Consider the following 26,675-nt stretch of genomic DNA (forward strand, 5'->3'; position numbering starts at 1 on the left):
ATGTGTTGCCTTCATTATAACACTTATATAAGACTTTTATAGTCATTTTGACAGTAGGCTAATATAGCTAATATAGACACTTTCATCATGTGTTGCCTTCATTATAACACTTATATAAGACTTTTATAGTCATTTTGATAGTAAGCTAATATAGACACTTTCATCATGTGTTGCCTTCATTATAACACTTATATAAGACTTTTATAGTCATTTTGATAGTAGGCTAATATAGTTAATATAGACACTTACATCATGTGTTGTCTTCATTATAACACTTATATAAGACTTTTAAAGTCATTTTGATAGTAGGCTGATATAGCTAATATAGACACTTACATCATGTGTTGTCTTCATTATAACACTTATATAAGACTTTTAAAGTCATTTTCATAGTAGGCTAATATAGCTAATATAGACACTTACATCATGTGTTGTCTTCATTATAACACTTATATAAGACTTTTAAAGTAATTTTGATAGTAGGCTAATATAGCTAATATAGACACTTACATCATGTGTTGCCTTCATTATAACACTTATATAAGACTTTTAAAGTCATTTTGATAGTAGGCTAATATAGCTAATATAGACACTTACATCATGTGTTGCCTTCATTATAACACTTATATAAGACTTTTATAGTAATTTTGATAGTAGGCTAATATAGCTAATATAGACACTTACATCATGTGTTGCCTTCATTATAACACTTATATAAGACTTTTATAGTCATTTTGATAGTAGGCTAATATAGCTAATATAGACACTTACATCATGTGTTGCCTTCATTATAACACTTATATAAGACTTTTAAAGTCATTTTGATAGTAGGCTAACATAGCTAATATAGACACTTACATCATGTGTTGTCTTCATTATAACACTTATATAAGACTTTTAAAGTCATTTTGATAGTAGGCTAATATAGACACTTTCATCATGTGTTGCCTTCATTATAACACTTATTAAAGACTTTTATAGTCATTTTGATAGTAGGCTAATATAGCTAATATAGACACTTACATCATGTGTTGCCTTCATTATAACACTTATATAAGACTTTTATAGTCATTTTGATAGTAGGCTAATATAGCTAATATAGACACTTACATCATGTGTTGCCTTCATTATAACACTTATATAAGACTTTTAAAGTCATTTTGATAGTAGGCTAACATAGCTAATATAGACACTTACATCATGTGTTGTCTTCATTATAACACTTATATAAGACTTTTAAAGTCATTTTGATAGTAGGCTAATATAGACACTTTCATCATGTGTTGCCTTCATTATAACACTTATATAAGACTTTTATAGTCATTTTGATAGTAGGCTAATATAGCTAATATAGACACTTACATCATGTGTTGCCTTCATTATAACACTTATATAAGACTTTTATAGTCATTTTGATAGTAGGCTAATATAGCTAATATAGACACTTACATCATGTGTTGCCTTCATTATAACACTTATATAAGACTTTTAAAGTCATTTTGATAGTAGGCTAACATAGCTAATATAGACACTTACATCATGTGTTGTCTTCATTATAACACTTATATAAGACTTTTAAAGTCATTTTGATAGTAGGCTAATATAGACACTTTCATCATGTGTTGCCTTCATTATAGCACTTATATAAGACTTTTATAGTCATTTTGATAGTAGGCTAATATAGCTAATATAGACACTTACATCATGTGTTGCCTTCATTATAACACTTATATAAGACTTTTATAGTCATTTTGACAGTAGGCTAATATAGCTAATATAGACACTTTCATCATGTGTTGCCTTCATTATAACACTTATATAAGACTTTTATAGTCATTTTGATAGTAAGCTAATATAGACACTTTCATCATGTGTTGCCTTCATTATAACACTTATATAAGACTTTTATAGTCATTTTGATAGTAGGCTAATATAGTTAATATAGACACTTACATCATGTGTTGTCTTCATTATAACACTTATATAAGACTTTTAAAGTCATTTTGATAGTAGGCTGATATAGCTAATATAGACACTTACATCATGTGTTGTCTTCATTATAACACTTATATAAGACTTTTAAAGTCATTTTCATAGTAGGCTAATATAGCTAATATAGACACTTACATCATGTGTTGTCTTCATTATAACACTTATATAAGACTTTTAAAGTAATTTTGATAGTAGGCTAATATAGCTAATATAGACACTTACATCATGTGTTGCCTTCATTATAACACTTATATAAGACTTTTAAAGTCATTTTGATAGTAGGCTAATATAGCTAATATAGACACTTACATCATGTGTTGCCTTCATTATAACACTTATATAAGACTTTTATAGTAATTTTGATAGTAGGCTAATATAGCTAATATAGACACTTACATCATGTGTTGCCTTCATTATAACACTTATATAAGACTTTTATAGTCATTTTGATAGTAGGCTAATATAGCTAATATAGACACTTACATCATGTGTTGCCTTCATTATAACACTTATATAAGACTTTTAAAGTCATTTTGATAGTAGGCTAACATAGCTAATATAGACACTTACATCATGTGTTGTCTTCATTATAACACTTATATAAGACTTTTAAAGTCATTTTGATAGTAGGCTAATATAGACACTTTCATCATGTGTTGCCTTCATTATAACACTTATATAAGACTTTTATAGTCATTTTGATAGTAGGCTAATACAGCTAATATAGACACTTACATCATGTGTTGCCTTCATTATAACACTTATATAAGACTTTTATAGTCATTTTGAAAGTAGGCTAATATAGCTAATATAGACACTTACATCATGTGTTGCCTTCATTATAACACTTATATAAGACTTTTAAAGTCATTTTGATAGTAGGCTAACATAGCTAATATAGACACTTACATCATGTGTTGTCTTCATTATAACACTTATATAAGACTTTTAAAGTCATTTTGATAGTAGGCTAACATAGCTAATATAGACACTTACATCATGTGTTGTCTTCATTATAACACTTATATAAGACTTTTAAAGTAATTTTGATAGTAGGCTAATATAGACACTTACATCATGTGTTGTCTTCATTATAACACTTATATAAGACTTTTAAAGTCATTTTGATAGTAGGCTAATATAGCTAATATAGACACTTACATCATGTGTTGTCTTCATTATAACACTTATATAAGACTTTTAAAGTAATTTTGATAGTAGGCTAATATAGCTAATATAGACACTTACATCATGTGTTGTCTTCATTATAACACTTATATAAGACTTTTAAAGTCATTTTGATAGTAGGCTAACATAGCTTATATAGACACTGACATCATGTGTTGCCTTCATTATAACACTTATATAAGACTTTTAAAGTCATTTTGATAGTAGGTTAATATAGCTAATATAGACACTTACATCATGTGTTGCCTTCATTATAACACTTATATAAGACTTTTAAAGTCATTTTGATAGTAGGCTAATATAGCTAATATAGACACTTACATCATGTGTTGTCTTCATTATAACACTTATATAAGACTTTTAAAGTCATTTTGATAGCAGGCTAACATAGCTAATATAGACACTTACATCATGTGTTGTCTTCATTATAACACTTATATAAGACTTTTAAAGTCATTTTCATAGTAGGCTAATATAGCTAATATAGACACTTACATCATGTGTTGTCTTCATTATAACACTTATATAAGACTTTTAAAGTAATTTTGATAGTAGGCTAATATAGCTAATATAGACACTTACATCATGTGTTGCCTTCATTATAACACTTATATAAGACTTTTAAAGTCATTTTGATAGTAGGCTAATATAGCTAATATAGACACTTACATCATGTGTTGCCTTCATTATAACACGTATATAAGACTTTTATAGTCATTTTGATAGTAGGCTAATATAGCTAATATAGACACTTACATCATATGTTGTCTTCATTATAACACTTATATAAGACTTTTAAAGTAATTTTGATAGTAGGCTAATATAGACACTTTCATCATGTGTTGCCTTCATTATAACACTTATATAAGACTTTTATAGTCATTTTGATAGTAGGCTAATATAGCTAATATAGACACTTACATCATGTGTTGCCTTCATTATAACACTTATATAAGACTTTTATAGTCATTTTGATAGTAGGCTAATATAGCTAATATAGACACTTACATCATGTGTTGCCTTCATTATAACACTTATATAAGACTTTTAAAGTCATTTTGATAGTAGGCTAACATAGCTAATATAGACACTTACATCATGTGTTGTCTTCATTATAACACTTATATAAGACTTTTAAAGTCATTTTGATAGTAGGCTAATATAGACACTTTCATCATGTGTTGCCTTCATTATAACACTTATATAAGACTTTTATAGTCATTTTGATAGTAGGCTAATATAGACACTTTCATCATGTGTTGCCTTCATTATAACACTTATATAAGACTTTTATAGTCATTTTGATAGTAGGCTAATATAGCTAATATAGAAACTTACATCATGTGTTGCCTTCATTATAACACTTATATAAGACTTTTAAAGTCATTTTCATAGTAGGCTAATATAGCTAATATAGACACTTACATCATGTGTTGCCTTCATTATAACACTTATATAAGACTTTTAAAGTCATTTTGATAGTAGGCTAATATAGACACTTTCATCATGTGTTGCCTTCATTATAACACTTATATAAGACTTTTAAAGTCATTTTCATAGTAGGCTAATATAGCTAATATAGACACTTACATCATGTGTTGCCTTCATTATAACACTTATATAAGACTTTTAAAGTCATTTTGATAGTAGGCTAATATAGACACTTTCATCATGTGTTGCCTTCATTATAACACTTATATAAGACTTTTATAGTCATTTTGAAAGTAGGCTAATATAGCTAATATAGACACTTACATCATGTGTTGCCTTCATTATAACACTTATATAAGACTTTTATAGTCATTTTGACAGTAGGCTAATATAGCTAATATAGACACTTTCATCATGTGTTGCCTTCATTATAACACTTATATAAGACTTTTAAAGTGATTTTGATAGTAGGCTAATATAGACACTTTCATCATGTGTTGCCTTCATTATAACACTTATATAAGACTTTTATAGTCATTTTGATAGTAGGCTAATATAGACACTTTCATCATGTGTTGCCTTCATTATAACACTTATATAAGACTTTTATAGTCATTTTGATAGTAGGCTAATATAGCTAATATAGACACTTACATCATGTGTTGTCTTCATTATAACACTTATATAAGACTTTTAAAGTCATTTTGATAGTAGGCTAATATAGCTAATATAGACACTTACATCATGTGTTGTCTTCATTATAACACTTATATAAGACTTTTAAAGTCATTTTCATAGTAGGCTAATATAGCTAATATAGACACTTACATCATGTGTTGTCTTCATTATAACACTTATATAAGACTTTTAAAGTAATTTTGATAGTAGGCTAATATAGCTAATATAGACACTTACATCATGTGTTGCCTTCATTATAACACTTATATAAGACTTTTAAAGTCATTTTGATAGTAGGCTAATATAGCTAATATAGATACTTACATCATGTGTTTCCTTCATTATAACACTTATATAAGACGTTTATAGTCATTTTGATAGTAGGCTAATATAGCTAATATAGACACTTACATCATGTGTTGCCTTCATTATAACACTTATATAAGACTTTTATAGTCATTTTGATAGTAGGCTAATATAGCTAATATAGACACTTACATCATGTGTTGCCTTCATTATAACACTTATATAAGACTTTTAAAGTCATTTTGATAGTAGGCTAACATAGCTAATATAGACACTTACATCATGTGTTGTCTTCATTATAACACTTATATAAGACTTTTAAAGTCATTTTGATAGTAGGCTAATATAGACACTTTCATCATGTGTTGCCTTCATTATAACACTTATATAAGACTTTTATAGTCATTTTGATAGTAGGCTAATATAGCTAATATAGACACTTACATCATGTGTTGCCTTCATTATAACACTTATATAAGACTTTTATAGTCATTTTGAAAGTAGGCTAATATAGCTAATATAGACACTTACATCATGTGTTGCCTTCATTATAACACTTATATAAGACTTTTAAAGTCATTTTGATAGTAGGCTAACATAGCTAATATAGACACTTACATCATGTGTTGTCTTCATTATAACACTTATATAAGACTTTTAAAGTCATTTTGATAGTAGGCTAACATAGCTAATATAGACACTTACATCATGTGTTGTCTTCATTATAACACTTATATAAGACTTTTAAAGTAATTTTGATAGTAGGCTAATATAGACACTTACATCATGTGTTGTCTTCATTATAACGCTTATATAAGACTTTTAAAGTCATTTTGATAGTAGGCTAATATAGCTAATATAGACACTTACATCATGTGTTGTCTTCATTATAACACTTATATAAGACTTTTAAAGTAATTTTGATAGTAGGCTAATATAGCTAATATAGACACTTACATCATGTGTTGTCTTCATTATAACACTTATATACGACTTTTAAAGTCATTTTGATAGTAGGCTAACATAGCTAATATAGACACTTACATCATGTGTTGTCTTCATTATAACACTTATATAAGACTTTTAAAGTAATTTTGATAGTAGGCTAATATAGCTAATATAGACACTTACATCATGTGTTGTCTTCATTATAACACTTATATAAGACTTTTAAAGTAATTTTGATAGTAGGCTAATATAAACACTTTCATTATGTGTTGCCTTCATTATAACACTTATATAAGACTTTTATAGTCATTTTGATAGTAGGCTACTATAGCTAATATAGACACTTACATCATGTGTTGCCTTCATTATAACACTTATATAAGACTTTTATAGTCATTTTGATAGTAGGCTAATATAGCTAATATAGACACTTACATCATGTGTTGTCTTCATTATAACACTTATATAAGACTTTTAAAGTCATTTTGATAGTAGGCTAACATAGCTAATATAGACACTGACATCATGTGTTGCCTTCATTATAACACTTATATAAGACTTTTAAAGTCATTTTGATAGTAGGCTAATATAGCTAATATAGACACTTACATCATGTGTTGTCTTCATTATAACACTTATATAAGACTTTTAAAGTCATTTTGATAGTAGGCTAATATAGCTAATATAGACACTTACATCATGTGTTGTCTTCATTATAACACTTATATAAGACTTTTAAAGTCATTTTGATAGTAGGCTAACATAGCTAATATAGACACTTACATCATGTGTTGTCTTCATTATAACACTTATATAAGACTTTTAAAGTCATTTTGATAGTAGGCTAATATAGACACTTTCATCACGTGTTGCCTTCATTATAACACTTATATAAGACTTTTAAAGTCATTTTCATAGTAGGCTAATATAGCTAATATAGACACTTACATCATGTGTTGCCTTCATTATAACACTTATATAAGACTTTTAAAGTCATTTTGATAGTAGGCTAATATAGACACTTTCATCATGTGTTGCCTTCATTATAACACTTATATAAGACTTTTATAGTCATTTTGATAGTAGGCTAATATAGCTAATATAGACACTTACATCATGTGTTGCCTTCATTATAACACTTATATAAGACTTTTATAGTCATTTTGACAGTAGGCTAATATAGCTAATATAGACACTTTCATCATGTGTTGCCTTCATTATAACACTTATATAAGACTTTTAAAGTAATTTTGATAGTAGGCTAATATAGACACTTTCATCATGTGTTGCCTTCATTATAACACTTATATAAGACTTTTATAGTCATTTTGATAGTAGGCTAATATAGACACTTTCATCATGTGTTGCCTTCATTACAACACTTATATAAGACTTTTATAGTCATTTTGATAGTAGGCTAATATAGCTAATATAGACACTTACATCATGTGTTGTCTTCATTATAACACTTATACAAGACTTTTAAAGTCATTTTGATAGTAGGCTAATATAGCTAATATAGACACTTACATCATGTGTTGTCTTCATTATAACACTTATATAAGACTTTTAAAGTCATTTTCATAGTAGGCTAATATAGCTAATATAGACACTTACATCATGTGTTGTCTTCATTATAACACTTATATAAGACTTTTAAAGTAATTTTGATAGTAGGCTAATATAGCTAATATAGACACTTACATCATGTGTTGCCTTCATTATAACACTTATATAAGACTTTTAAAGTCATTTTGATAGTAGGCTAATATAGCTAATATAGACACTTACATCATGTGTTGCCTTCATTATAACACGTATATAAGACTTTTATAGTCATTTTGATAGTAGGCTAATATAGCTAATATAGACACTTACATCATATGTTGTCTTCATTATAACACTTATATAAGACTTTTAAAGTAATTTTGATAGTAGGCTAATATAGACACTTTCATCATGTGTTGCCTTCATTATAACACTTATATAAGACTTTTATAGTCATTTTGATAGTAGGCTAATATAGCTAATATAGACACTTACATCATGTGTTGCCTTCATTATAACACTTATATAAGACTTTTATAGTCATTTTGATAGTAGGCTAATATAGCTAATATAGACACTTACATCATGTGTTGCCTTCATTATAACACTTATATAAGACTTTTAAAGTCATTTTGATAGTAGGCTAACATAGCTAATATAGACACTTACATCATGTGTTGTCTTCATTATAACACTTATATAAGACTTTTAAAGTCATTTTGATAGTAGGCTAATATAGACACTTTCATCATGTGTTGCCTTCATTATAACACTTATATAAGACTTTTATAGTCATTTTGATAGTAGGCTAATATAGCTAATATAGACACTTACATCATGTGTTGCCTTCATTATAACACTTATATAAGACTTTTATAGTCATTTTGATAGTAGGCTAATATAGCTAATATAGACACTTACATCATGTGTTGCCTTCATTATAACACTTATATAATACTTTTAAAGTAATTTTGATAGTAGGCTAATATAGCTAATATAGACACTTACGTCATGTGTTGCATTCATTATAACACTTATATAAGACTTTTAAAGTCATTTTGATAGTAGGCTAATATAGACACTTTCATCATGTGTTGCCTTCATTATAACACTTATATAAGACTTTTAAAGTCATTTTCATAGTAGGCTAATATAGCTAATATAGACACTTACATCATGTGTTGCCTTCATTATAACACTTATATAAGACTTTTAAGTCATTTTGATAGTAGGCTAATATAGACACTTTCATCATGTGTTGCCTTCATTATAACACTTATATAAGACTTTTAAAGTCATTTTCATAGTAGGCTAATATAGCTAATATAGACACTTACATCATGTGTTGCCTTCATTATAACACTTATATAAGACTTTTAAAGTCATTTTCATAGTAGGCTAATATAGACACTTTCATCATGTGTTGCCTTCATTATAACACTTATATAAGACTTTTATAGTCATTTTGACGGTAGGCTAATATAGCTAATATAGACACTTTCATCATGTGTTGCCTTCATTATAACACTTATATAAGACTTTTAAAGTAATTTTGATAGTAGGCTAATATAGACACTTTCATCATGTGTTGCCTTCATTATAACACTTATATAAGACTTTTATAGTCATTTTGATAGTAGGCTAATATAGACACTTTCATCATGTGTTGCCTTCATTATAACACTTATATAAGACTTTTATAGTCATTTTGATAGTAGGCTAATATAGCTAATATAGACACTTACATCATGTGTTGTCTTCATTATAACACTTATACAAGACTTTTAAAGTCATTTTGATAGTAGGCTAATATAGCTAATATGGACACTTACATCATGTGTTGTCTTCATTATAACACTTATATAAGACTTTTAAAGTCATTTTCATAGTAGGCTAATATAGCTAATATAGACACTTACATCATGTGTTGTCTTCATTATAACACTTATATAAGACTTTTAAAGTAATTTTGATAGTAGGCTAATATAGCTAATATAGACACTTACATCATGTGTTGCCTTCATTATAACACTTATATAAGACTTTTAAAGTCATTTTGATAGTAGGCTAATATAGCTAATATAGACACTTACATCATGTGTTGCCTTCATTATAACACTTATATAAGACTTTTATAGTCATTTTGATAGTAGGCTAATATAGCTAATATAGACACTTACATCATGTGTTGCCTTCATTATAACACTTATATAAGACTTTTAAAGTCATTTTGATAGTAGGCTAATATAGCTAATATAGACACTTACATCATGTGTTGTCTTCATTATAACACTTATATAAGACTTTTAAAGTCATTTTCATAGTAGGATAATATAGCTAATATAGACACTTACATCATGTGTTGTCTTCATTATAACACTTATATAAGACTTTTAAAGTAATTTTGATAGTAGGCTAATATAGCTAATATAGACACTTACATCATGTGTTGCCTTCATTATAACACTTATATAAGACTTTTAAAGTCATTTTGATAGTAGGCTAATATAGCTAATATAGACACTTACATCATGTGTTGCCTTCATTATAACACTTATATAAGACTTTTATAGTAATTTTGATAGTAGGCTAATATAGCTAATATAGACACTTACATCATGTGTTGCCTTCATTATAACACTTATATAAGACTTTTATAGTCATTTTGATAGTAGGCTAATATAGCTAATATAGACACTTACATCATGTGTTGCCTTCATTATAACACTTATATAAGACTTTTAAAGTCATTTTGATAGTAGGCTAACATAGCTAATATAGACACTTACATCATGTGTTGTCTTCATTATAACACTTATATAAGACTTTTAAAGTCATTTTGATAGTAGCCTAATATAGACACTTTCATCATGTGTTGCCTTCATTATAACACTTATATAAGACTTTTATAGTCATTTTGATAGTAGGCTAATATAGCTAATATAGACACTTACATCATGTGTTGCCTTCATTATAACACTTATATAAGACTTTTATAGTCATTTTGAAAGTAGGCTAATATAGCTAATATAGACACTTACATCATGTGTTGCCTTCATTATAACACTTATATAAGACTTTTAAAGTCATTTTGATAGTAGGCTAACATAGCTAATATAGACACTTACATCATGTGTTGTCTTCATTATAACACTTATATAAGACTTTTATAGTCATTTTGATAGTAGGCTAATATAGACACTTTCATCATGTGTTGCCTTCATTATAACACTTATATAAGACTTTTATAGTCATTTTGATAGTAGGCTAATATAGCTAATATAGACACTTACATCATGTGTTGCCTTCATTATAACACTTATATAAGACTTTTAAAGTCATTTTCATAGTAGGCTAATATAGCTAATATAGACACTTACATCATGTGTTGCCTTCATTATAACACTTATATAAGACTTTTAAAGTCATTTTGATAGTAAGCTAATATAGACACTTTCATCATGTGTTGCCTTCATTATAACACTTATATAAGACTTTTAAAGTCATTTTCATAGTAGGCTAATATAGCTAATATAGACACTTACATCATGTGTTGCCTTCATTATAACACTTATATAAGACTTTTAAAGTCATTTTGATAGTAGGCTAATATAGACACTTTCATCATGTGTTGCCTTCATTATAACACTTATATAAGACTTTTATAGTCATTTTGATAGTAGGCTAATATAGACACTTTCATCATGTGTTGCCTTCATTATAACACTTATATAAGACTTTTATAGTCATTTTGATAGTAGGCTAATATAGCTAATATAGACACTTACATCATGTGTTGTCTTCATTATAACACTTATATAAGACTTTTAAAGTCATTTTCATAGTAGGCTAATATAGCTAATATAGACACTTACATCATGTGTTGTCTTCATTATAACACTTATATAAGACTTTTAAAGTAATTTTGATAGTAGGCTAATATAGCTAATATAGACACTTACATCATGTGTTGCCTTCATTATAACACTTATATAAGACTTTTAAAGTCATTTTGATAGTAGGCTAATATAGCTAATATAGACACTTACATCATGTGTTGCCTTCATTATAACACTTATATAAGACTTTTATAGTCATTTTGATAGTAGGCTAATATAGCTAATATAGACACTTACATCATGTGTTGCCTTCATTATAACACTTATATAAGACTTTTATAGTCATTTTGATAGTAGGCTAATATAGCTAATATAGACACTTACATCATGTGTTGCCTTCATTATAGCACTTATATAAGACTTTTAAAGTCATTTTGATAGTAGGCTAACATAGCTAATATAGACACTTACATCATGTGTTGTCTTCATTATAACACTTATATAAGACTTTTAAAGTCATTTTGATAGTAGGCTAATATAGACACTTTCATCATGTGTTGCCTTCATTATAACACTTATATAAGACTTTTATAGTCATTTTGATAGTAGGCTAATATAGCTAATATAGACACTTACATCATGTGTTGCCTTCATTATAACACTTATATAAGACTTTTATAGTTATTTTGATAGTAGGCTAATATAGCTAATATAGACACTTACATCATGTCTTGCCTTCATTATAACACTTATATAAGACTTTTAAAGTCATTTTGATAGTAGGCTAACATAGCTAATATAGACACTTACATCATGTGTTGTCTTCATTATAACACTTATATAAGACTTTTAAAGTCATTTTGATAGTAGGCTAACATAGCTAATATAGACACTTACATCATGTGTTGTCTTCATTATAACACTTATATAAGACTTTTAAAGTAATTTTGATAGTAGGCTAATATAGACACTTACATCATGTGTTGTCTTCATTATAACGCTTATATAAGACTTTTAAAGTCATTTTGATAGTAGGCTAATATAGCTAATATAGACACTTACATCATGTGTTGTCTTCAGTATAACACTTATATAAGACTTTTAAAGTAATTTTGATAGTAGGCTAATATAGCTAATATAGACACTTACATCATGTGTTGTCTTCATTATAACACTTATATAAGACTTTTAAAGTCATTTTGATAGTAGGCTAACATAGCTAATATAGACACTTACATCATGTGTTGTCTTCATTATAACACTTATATAAGACTTTTAAAGTAATTTTGATAGTAGGCTAATATAGCTAATATAGACACTTACATCATGTGTTGTCTTCATTATAACACTTATATAAGACTTTTAAAGTAATTTTGATAGTAGGCTAATATAGACACTTTCATCATGTGTTGCCTTCATTATAACACTTATATAAGACTTTTATAGTCATTTTGATAGTAGGCTAATATAGCTAATATAGACACTTACATCATGTGTTGCCTTCATTATAACACTTATATAAGACTTTTATAGTCATTTTGATAGTAGGCTAATATAGCTAATATAGACACTTACATCATGTGTTGTCTTCATTATAACACTTATATAAGACTTTTAAAGTCATTTTGATAGTAGGCTAACATAGCTAATATAGACACTGACATCATGTGTTGCCTTCATTATAACACGTATATAAGACTTTTAAAGTCATTTTGATAGTAGGCTAATATAGCTAATATAGACACTTACATCATGTGTTGTCTTCATTATAACACTTATATAAGACTTTTAAAGTCATTTTGATAGTAGGCTAATATAGCTAATATAGACATTTACATCATGTGTTGTCTTCATTATAACACTTATATAAGACTTTTAAAGTCATTTTGATAGTAGGCTAACATAGCTAATATAGACACTTACATCATGTGTTGTCTTCATTATAACACTTATATAAGACTTTTATAGTCATTTTGATAGTAGGCTAATATAGCTAATATAGACACTTACATCATGTGTTGTCTTCATTATAACACTTATATAAGACTTTTAAAGTCATTTTCATAGTAGGCTAACATAGCTAATATAGACACTTACATCATGTGTTGTCTTCATTATAACACTTATATAAGACTTTTAAAGTCATTTTGATAGTAGGCTATTATAGCTGATATAGACACTTACATCATGTGTTGCCTTCATTATAACACTTATATAAGACTTTTAAAGTCATTTTGATAGTAGGCTAACATAGCTAATATAGACACTTACTGTACATCATGTGTTGCATTCATTATAACACTAATAAGACTTTTAAAGTCATTTTGATGGTAAGCTAATATAGCTAATATAGACACTTACATCATGTGTTGCCTTCTATATAAAACTTATATAAGACTTTTAAAGTCATTTTGATAGTAGGCTAACATAGCTAATATAGACACTTACATCATGTGTTGTCTTCATTATAACACTTATATAAGACTTTTATAGTCATTTTGATAGTAGGCTAATATAGCTAATATAGACACTTACATCATGTGTTGTCTTCATTATAACACTTATATAAGACTTTTAAAGTCATTTTGATAGTAGGCTAACATAGCTAATATAGACACTTACATCATGTGTTGTCTTCATTATAACACTTATATAAGACTTTTAAAGTCATTTTGATAGTAGGCTAATATAGCTGATATAGACACTTACATCATGTGTTGCCTTCATTACAACACTTATATAAGACTTTTAAAGTCATTTTGATAGTAGGCTAACATAGCTAATATAGACACTTACATCATGTGTTGCATTCATTATATCACTTATACAAGACTTTTAAAGTCATTTTGATAGTAGGCTAATATAGACACTTACATCATGTGTTGTCTTCATTATAACACTTATATAAGACTTTTAAAGTAATTTTGATAGTAGGCTAATATAGCTAATATAGACACTTACATTATGTGTTGTCTTCATTATAACACTTATATAAGACTTTTAAAGTCATTTTGATAGTAGGTTAATATAGCTAATATAGACACTTACATCATGTGTTGCCTTCATTATAACACTTATATAAGACTTTTAAAGTCATTTTGATAGTAGGCTAATATAGCTAATATAGACACTTACATCATGTGTTGCCTTCATTATAACACTTATATAAGACTTTTAAAGTCATTTTGATAGTAGGCTAATATAGCTAATATAGACACTTACATCATGTGTTGTCTTCATTATAACACTTATATAAGACTTTTAAAGTCATTTTGATAGTAGGCTAATATAGCTAATATAGACACTTACATCATGTGTTGCATTCATTATAACACTTATATAGGACTTTTATAGTCATTTTGATAGTAGGCTAACATAGCTAATATAAACACTTACATCATGTGTTGCATTCATTATAACACTTATATAAGACTTTTAAAGTCATTTTGATAGTAGGCTAATATAGCTAATATAGACACTTACATCATGTGTTGTCTTCATTATAACACTTATATAAGACTTTTAAAGTCATTTTCATAGTAGGCTAATATAGCTAATATAGACACTTACATCATGTGTTGTCTTCATTATAACACTTATATAAGACTTTTAAAGTAATTTTGATAGTAGGCTAATATAGCTAATATAGACACTTACATCATGTGTTGCCTTCATTATAACACTTATATAAGACTTTTAAAGTCATTTTGATAGTAGGCTAATATAGCTAATATAGACACTTACATCATGTGTTGCCTTCATTATAACACGTATATAAGACTTTTATAGTCATTTTGATAGTAGGCTAATATAGCTAATATAGACACTTACATCATATGTTGTCTTCATTATAACACTTATATAAGACTTTTAAAGTAATTTTGATAGTAGGCTAATATAGACACTTTCATCATGTGTTGCCTTCATTATAACACTTATTAAAGACTTTTATAGTCATTTTGATAGTAGGCTAATATAGCTAATATAGACACTTACATCATGTGTTGCCTTCATTATAACACTTATATAAGACTTTTATAGTCATTTTGATAGTAGGCTAATATAGCTAATATAGACACTTACATCATGTGTTGCCTTCATTATAACACTTATATAAGACTTTTAAAGTCATTTTGATAGTAGGCTAACATAGCTAATATAGACACTTACATCATGTGTTGTCTTCATTATAACACTTATATAAGACTTTTAAAGTCATTTTGATAGTAGGCTAATATAGACACTTTCATCATGTGTTGCCTTCATTATAACACTTATATAAGACTTTTATAGTCATTTTGATAGTAGGCTAATATAGCTAATATAGACACTTACATCATGTGTTGCCTTCATTATAACACTTATATAAGACTTTTATAGTCATTTTGATAGTAGGCTAATATAGCTAATATAGACACTTACATCATGTGTTGCCTTCATTATAACACTTATATAAGACTTTTAAAGTCATTTTGATAGTAGGCTAACATAGCTAATATAGACACTTACATCATGTGTTGTCTTCATTATAACACTTATATAAGACTTTTAAAGTCATTTTGATAGTAGGCTAATATAGACACTTTCATCATGTGTTGCCTTCATTATAGCACTTATATAAGACTTTTATAGTCATTTTGATAGTAGGCTAATATAGCTAATATAGACACTTACATCATGTGTTGCCTTCATTATAACACTTATATAAGACTTTTATAGTCATTTTGACAGTAGGCTAATATAGCTAATATAGACACTTTCATCATGTGTTGCCTTCATTATAACACTTATATAAGACTTTTATAGTCATTTTGATAGTAAGCTAATATAGACACTTTCATCATGTGTTGCCTTCATTATAACACTTATATAAGACTTTTATAGTCATTTTGATAGTAGGCTAATATAGTTAATATAGACACTTACATCATGTGTTGTCTTCATTATAACACTTATATAAGACTTTTAAAGTCATTTTGATAGTAGGCTGATATAGCTAATATAGACACTTACATCATGTGTTGTCTTCATTATAACACTTATATAAGACTTTTAAAGTCATTTTCATAGTAGGCTAATATAGCTAATATAGACACTTACATCATGTGTTGTCTTCATTATAACACTTATATAAGACTTTTAAAGTAATTTTGATAGTAGGCTAATATAGCTAATATAGACACTTACATCATGTGTTGCCTTCATTATAACACTTATATAAGACTTTTAAAGTCATTTTGATAGTAGGCTAATATAGCTAATATGGACACTTACATCATGTGTTGCCTTCATTATAACACTTATATAAGACTTTTATAGTAATTTTGATAGTAGGCTAATATAGCTAATATAGACACTTACATCATGTGTTGTCTTCATTATAACACTTATATAAGACTTTTAAAGTCATTTTGATAGTAGGCTAACATAGCTAATATAGACACTTACATCATGTGTTGTCTTCATTATAACACTTATATAAGACTTTTAAAGTAATTTTGATAGTAGGCTAATATAGCTAATATAGACACTTACATCATGTGTTGTCTTCATTATAACACTTATATAAGACTTTTAAAGTAATTTTGATAGTAGGCTAATATAGACACTTTCATCATGTGTTGCCTTCATTATAACACTTATATAAGACTTTTATAGTCATTTTGATAGTAGGCTAATATAGCTAATATAGACACTTACATCATGTGTTGCCTTCATTATAACACTTATATAAGACTTTTATAGTCATTTTGATAGTAGGCTAATATAGCTAATATAGACACTTACATCATGTGTTGTCTTCATTATAACACTTATATAAGACTTTTAAAGTCATTTTGATAGTAGGCTAACATAGCTAATATAGACACTGACATCATGTGTTGCCTTCATTATAACACGTATATAAGACTTTTAAAGTCATTTTGATAGTAGGCTAATATAGCTAATATAGACACTTACATCATGTGTTGTCTTCATTATAACACTTATATAAGACTTTTAAAGTCATTTTGATAGTAGGCTAATATAGCTAATATAGACATTTACATCATGTGTTGTCTTCATTATAACACTTATATAAGACTTTTAAAGTCATTTTGATAGTAGGCTAACATAGCTAATATAGACACTTACATCATGTGTTGTCTTCATTATAACACTTATATAAGACTTTTATAGTCATTTTGATAGTAGGCTAATATAGCTAATATAGACACTTACATCATGTGTTGTCTTCATTATAACACTTATATAAGACTTTTAAAGTCATTTTCATAGTAGGCTAACATAGCTAATATAGACACTTACATCATGTGTTGTCTTCATTATAACACTTATATAAGACTTTTAAAGTCATTTTGATAGTAGGCTATTATAGCTGATATAGACACTTACATCATGTGTTGCCTTCATTATAACACTTATATAAGACTTTTAAAGTCATTTTGATAGTAGGCTAACATAGCTAATATAGACACTTACTGTACATCATGTGTTGCATTCATTATAACACTAATAAGACTTTTAAAGTCATTTTGATGGTAAGCTAATATAGCTAATATAGACACTTACATCATGTGTTGCCTTCTATATAAAACTTATATAAGACTTTTAAAGTCATTTTGATAGTAGGCTAACATAGCTAATATAGACACTTACATCATGTGTTGTCTTCATTATAACACTTATATAAGACTTTTATAGTCATTTTGATAGTAGGCTAATATAGCTAATATAGACACTTACATCATGTGTTGTCTTCATTATAACACTTATATAAGACTTTTAAAGTCATTTTGATAGTAGGCTAACATAGCTAATATAGACACTTACATCATGTGTTGTCTTCATTATAACACTTATATAAGACTTTTAAAGTCATTTTGATAGTAGGCTAATATAGCTGATATAGACACTTACATCATGTGTTGCCTTCATTACAACACTTATATAAGACTTTTAAAGTCATTTTGATAGTAGGCTAACATAGCTAATATAGACACTTACATCATGTGTTGCATTCATTATATCACTTATACAAGACTTTTAAAGTCATTTTGATAGTAGGCTAATATAGACACTTACATCATGTGTTGTCTTCATTATAACACTTATATAAGACTTTTAAAGTAATTTTGATAGTAGGCTAATATAGCTAATATAGACACTTACATTATGTGTTGTCTTCATTATAACACTTATATAAGACTTTTAAAGTCATTTTGATAGTAGGTTAATATAGCTAATATAGACACTTACATCATGTGTTGCCTTCATTATAACACTTATATAAGACTTTTAAAGTCATTTTGATAGTAGGCTAATATAGCTAATATAGACACTTACATCATGTGTTGCCTTCATTATAACACTTATATAAGACTTTTAAAGTCATTTTGATAGTAGGCTAATATAGCTAATATAGACACTTACATCATGTGTTGTCTTCATTATAACACTTATATAAGACTTTTAAAGTCATTTTGATAGTAGGCTAATATAGCTAATATAGACACTTACATCATGTGTTGCATTCATTATAACACTTATATAGGACTTTTATAGTCATTTTGATAGTAGGCTAACATAGCTAATATAAACACTTACATCATGTGTTGCATTCATTATAACACTTATATAAGACTTTTAAAGTCATTTTGATAGTAGGCTAATATAGCTAATATAGACACTTACATCATGTGTTGTCTTCATTATAACACTTATATAAGACTTTTAAAGTCATTTTCATAGTAGGCTAATATAGCTAATATAGACACTTACATCATGTGTTGTCTTCATTATAACACTTATATAAGACTTTTAAAGTAATTTTGATAGTAGGCTAATATAGCTAATATAGACACTTACATCATGTGTTGCCTTCATTATAACACTTATATAAGACTTTTAAAGTCATTTTGATAGTAGGCTAATATAGCTAATATAGACACTTACATCATGTGTTGCCTTCATTATAACACGTATATAAGACTTTTATAGTCATTTTGATAGTAGGCTAATATAGCTAATATAGACACTTACATCATATGTTGTCTTCATTATAACACTTATATAAGACTTTTAAAGTAATTTTGATAGTAGGCTAATATAGACACTTTCATCATGTGTTGCCTTCATTATAACACTTATTAAAGACTTTTATAGTCATTTTGATAGTAGGCTAATATAGCTAATATAGACACTTACATCATGTGTTGCCTTCATTATAACACTTATATAAGACTTTTATAGTCATTTTGATAGTAGGCTAATATAGCTAATATAGACACTTACATCATGTGTTGCCTTCATTATAACACTTATATAAGACTTTTAAAGTCATTTTGATAGTAGGCTAACATAGCTAATATAGACACTTACATCATGTGTTGTCTTCATTATAACACTTATATAAGACTTTTAAAGTCATTTTGATAGTAGGCTAATATAGACACTTTCATCATGTGTTGCCTTCATTATAACACTTATATAAGACTTTTATAGTCATTTTGATAGTAGGCTAATATAGCTAATATAGACACTTACATCATGTGTTGCCTTCATTATAACACTTATATAAGACTTTTATAGTCATTTTGATAGTAGGCTAATATAGCTAATATAGACACTTACATCATGTGTTGCCTTCATTATAACACTTATATAAGACTTTTAAAGTCATTTTGATAGTAGGCTAACATAGCTAATATAGACACTTACATCATGTGTTGTCTTCATTATAACACTTATATAAGACTTTTAAAGTCATTTTGATAGTAGGCTAATATAGACACTTTCATCATGTGTTGCCTTCATTATAGCACTTATATAAGACTTTTATAGTCATTTTGATAGTAGGCTAATATAGCTAATATAGACACTTACATCATGTGTTGCCTTCATTATAACACTTATATAAGACTTTTATAGTCATTTTGACAGTAGGCTAATATAGCTAATATAGACACTTTCATCATGTGTTGCCTTCATTATAACACTTATATAAGACTTTTATAGTCATTTTGATAGTAAGCTAATATAGACACTTTCATCATGTGTTGCCTTCATTATAACACTTATATAAGACTTTTATAGTCATTTTGATAGTAGGCTAATATAGTTAATATAGACACTTACATCATGTGTTGTCTTCATTATAACACTTATATAAGACTTTTAAAGTCATTTTGATAGTAGGCTGATATAGCTAATATAGACACTTACATCATGTGTTGTCTTCATTATAACACTTATATAAGACTTTTAAAGTCATTTTCATAGTAGGCTAATATAGCTAATATAGACACTTACATCATGTGTTGTCTTCATTATAACACTTATATAAGACTTTTAAAGTAATTTTGATAGTAGGCTAATATAGCTAATATAGACACTTACATCATGTGTTGCCTTCATTATAACACTTATATAAGACTTTTAAAGTCATTTTGATAGTAGGCTAATATAGCTAATATAGACACTTACATCATGTGTTGCCTTCATTATAACACTTATATAAGACTTTTATAGTAATTTTGATAGTAGGCTAATATAGCTAATATAGACACTTACATCATGTGTTGCCTTCATTATAACACTTATATAAGACTTTTATAGTCATTTTGATAGTAGGCTAATATAGCTAATATAGACACTTACATCATGTGTTGCCTTCATTATAACACTTATATAAGACTTTTAAAGTCATTTTGATAGTAGGCTAACATAGCTAATATAGACACTTACATCATGTGTTGTCTTCATTATAACACTTATATAAGACTTTTAAAGTCATTTTGATAGTAGGCTAATATAGACACTTTCATCATGTGTTGCCTTCATTATAACACTTATATAAGACTTTTATAGTCATTTTGATAGTAGGCTAATACAGCTAATATAGACACTTACATCATGTGTTGCCTTCATTATAACACTTATATAAGACTTTTATAGTCATTTTGAAAGTAGGCTAATATAGCTAATATAGACACTTACATCATGTGTTGCCTTCATTATAACACTTATATAAGACTTTTAAAGTCATTTTGATAGTAGGCTAACATAGCTAATATAGACACTTACATCATGTGTTGTCTTCATTATAACACTTATATAAGACTTTTAAAGTCATTTTGATAGTAGGCTAACATAGCTAATATAGACACTTACATCATGTGTTGTCTTCATTATAACACTTATATAAGACTTTTAAAGTAATTTTGATAGTAGGCTAATATAGACACTTACATCATGTGTTGTCTTCATTATAACACTTATATAAGACTTTTAAAGTCATTTTGATAGTAGGCTAATATAGCTAATATAGACACTTACATCATGTGTTGTCTTCATTATAACACTTATATAAGACTTTTAAAGTAATTTTGATAGTAGGCTAATATAGCTAATATAGACACTTACATCATGTGTTGTCTTCATTATAACACTTATATAAGACTTTTAAAGTCATTTTGATAGTAGGCTACATAGCTAATATAGACACTGACATCATGTGTTGCCTTCATTATAACACTTATATAAGACTTTTAAAGTCATTTTGATAGTAGGCTAATATAGCTAATATAGACACTTACATCATGTGTTGTCTTCATTATAACACTTATATAAGACTTTTAAAGTCATTTTGATAGTAGGCTAATATAGCTAATATAGACACTTACATCATGTGTTGTCTTCATTATAACACTTATATAAGACTTTTAAAGTCATTTTGATAGTAGGCTAACATAGCTAATATAGACACTTACATCATGTGTTGTCTTCATTATAACACTTATATAAGACTTTTATAGTCATTTTGATAGTAGGCTAATATAGCTAATATAGACACTTACATCATGTGTTGTCTTCATTATAACACTTATATAAGACTTTTAAAGTCATTTTGATAGTAGGCTAACATAGCTAATATAGACACTTACATCATGTGTTGTCTTCATTATAACACTTATATAAGACTTTTAAAGTCATTTTGATAGTAGGCTAATATAGCTGATATAGACACTTACATCATGTGTTGTCTTCATTATAACACTTATATAAGACTTTTAAAGTAATTTTGATAGTAGGCTAATATAGCTAATATAGACACTTACATCATGTGTTGTCTTCATTATAACACTTATATAAGACTTTTAAAGTCATTTTGATAGTAGGCTAACATAGCTAATATAGACACTTACATCATGTGTTGTCTTCATTATAACACTTATATAAGACTTTTAAAGTAATTTTGATAGTAGGCTAATATAGCTAATATAGACACTTACATCATGTGTTGTCTTCATTATAACACTTATATAAGACTTTTAAAGTAATTTTGATAGTAGGCTAATATAGACACTTTCATCATGTGTTGCCTTCATTATAACACTTATATAAGACTTTTATAGTCATTTTGATAGTAGGCTAATATAGCTAATATAGACACTTACATCATGTGTTGCCTTCATTATAACACTTATATAAGACTTTTATAGTCATTTTGATAGTAGGCTAATATAGCTAATATAGACACTTACATCATGTGTTGTCTTCATTATAACACTTATATAAGACTTTTAAAGTCATTTTGATAGTAGGCTAACATAGCTAATATAGACACTGAAATCATGTGTTGCCTTCATTATAACACGTATATAAGACTTTTAAAGTCATTTTGATAGTAGGCTAATATAGCTAATATAGACACTTACATCATGTGTTGTCTTCATTATAACACTTATATAAGACTTTTAAAGTCATTTTGATAGTAGGCTAATATAGCTAATATAGACATTTACATCATGTGTTGTCTTCATTATAACACTTATATAAGACTTTTAAAGTCATTTTGATAGTAGGCTAACATAGCTAATATAGACACTTACATCATGTGTTGTCTTCATTATAACACTTATATAAGACTTTTATAGTCATTTTGATAGTAGGCTAATATAGCTAATATAGACACTTACATCATGTGTTGTCTTCATTATAACACTTATATAAGACTTTTAAAGTCATTTTCATAGTAGGCTAACATAGCTAATATAGACACTTACATCATGTGTTGTCTTCATTATAACACTTATATAAGACTTTTAAAGTCATTTTGATAGTAGGCTATTATAGCTGATATAGACACTTACATCATGTGTTGCCTTCATTATAACACTTATATAAGACTTTTAAAGTCATTTTGATAGTAGGCTAACATAGCTAATATAGACACTTACTGTACATCATGTGTTGCATTCATTATAACACTAATAAGACTTTTAAAGTCATTTTGATGGTAAGCTAATATAGCTAATATAGACCTTTACATCATGTGTTGCCTTCTATATAAAACTTATATAAGACTTTTAAAGTCATTTTGATAGTAGGCTAACATAGCTAATATAGACACTTACATCATGTGTTGTCTTCATTATAACACTTATATAAGACTTTTATAGTCATTTTGATAGTAGGCTAATATAGCTAATATAGACACTTACATCATGTGTTGTCTTCATTATAACACTTATATAAGACTTTTAAAGTCATTTTGATAGTAGGCTAACATAGCTAATATAGACACTTACATCATGTGTTGTCTTCATTATAACACTTATATAAGACTTTTAAAGTCATTTTGATAGTAGGCTAATATAGCTGATATAGACACTTACATCATGTGTTGCCTTCATTATAACACTTATATAAGACTTTTAAAGTCATTTTGATAGTAGGCTAACATAGCTAATATAGACACTTACATCATGTGTTGCATTCATTATATCACTTATACAAGACTTTTAAAGTCATTTTGATAGTAGGCTAATATAGACACTTACATCATGTGTTGTCTTCATTATAACACTTATATAAGACTTTTAAAGTAATTTTGATAGTAGGCTAATATAGCTAATATAGACACTTACATTATGTGTTGTCTTCATTATAACACTTATATAAGACTTTTAAAGTCATTTTGATAGTAGGTTAATATAGCTAATATAGACACTTACATCATGTGTTGCCTTCATTATAACACTTATATAAGACTTTTAAAGTCATTTTGATAGTAGGCTAATATAGCTAATATAGACACTTACATCATGTGTTGCCTTCATTATAACACTTATATAAGACTTTTAAAGTCATTTTGATAGTAGGCTAATATAGCTAATATAGACACTTACATCATGTGTTGTCTTCATTATAACACTTATATAAGACTTTTAAAGTCATTTTGATAGTAGGCTAATATAGCTAATATAGACACTTACATCATGTGTTGCATTCATTATAACACTTATATAGGACTTTTATAGTCATTTTGATAGTAGGCTAACATAGCTAATATAAACACTTACATCATGTGTTGCATTCATTATAACACTTATATAAGACTTTTAAAGTCATTTTGATAGTAGGCTAATATAGCTAATATAGACACTTACATCATGTGTTGTCTTCATTATAACACTTATATAAGACTTTTAAAGTCATTTTCATAGTAGGCTAATATAGCTAATATAGACACTTACATCATGTGTTGTCTTCATTATAACACTTATATAAGACTTTTAAAGTAATTTTGAGAGTAGGCTAATATAGCTAATATAGACACTTACATCATGTGTTGCCTTCATTATATCACTTATATAAGACTTTTAAAGTCATTTTGATAGTAGGCTAATATAGCTAATATAGACACTTACATCATGTGTTGCCTTCATTATAACACGTATATAAGACTTTTATAGTCATTTTGATAGTAGGCTAATATAGCTAATATAGACACTTACATCATATGTTGTCTTCATTATAACACTTATATAAGACTTTTAAAGTAATTTTGATAGTAGGCTAATATAGACACTTTCATCATGTGTTGCCTTCATTATAACACTTATTAAAGACTTTTATAGTCATTTTGATAGTAGGCTAATATAGCTAATATAGACACTTACATCATGTGTTGCCTTCATTATAACACTTATATAAGACTTTTATAGTCATTTTGATAGTAGGCTAATATAGCTAATATAGACACTTACATCATGTGTTGCCTTCATTATAACACTTATATAAGACTTTTAAAGTCATTTTGATAGTAGGCTAACATAGCTAATATAGACACTTACATCATGTGTTGTCTTCATTATAACACTTATATAAGACTTTTAAAGTCATTTTGATAGTAGGCTAATATAGACACTTTCATCATGTGTTGCCTTCATTATAACACTTATATAAGACTTTTATAGTCATTTTGATAGTAGGCTAATATAGCTAATATAGACACTTACATCATGTGTTGCCTTCATTATAACACTTATATAAGACTTTTATAGTCATTTTGATAGTAGGCTAATATAGCTAATATAGACACTTACATCATGTGTTGCCTTCATTATAACACTTATATAAGACTTTTAAAGTCATTTTGATAGTAGGCTAACATAGCTAATATAGACACTTACATCATGTGTTGTCTTCATTATAACACTTATATAAGACTTTTAAAGTCATTTTGATAGTAGGCTAATATAGACACTTTCATCATGTGTTGCCTTCATTATAACACTTATATAAGACTTTTATAGTCATTTTGATAGTAGGCTAATATAGCTAATATAGACACTTACATCATGTGTTGCCTTCATTATAACACTTATATAAGACTTTTATAGTCATTTTGACAGTAGGCTAATATAGCTAATATAGACACTTTCATCATGTGTTGCC

Source organism: Entelurus aequoreus, linkage group LG23, assembly GCF_033978785.1.
Source record: "Entelurus aequoreus isolate RoL-2023_Sb linkage group LG23, RoL_Eaeq_v1.1, whole genome shotgun sequence".
NCBI lineage: Eukaryota > Metazoa > Chordata > Actinopteri > Syngnathiformes > Syngnathidae > Entelurus > Entelurus aequoreus.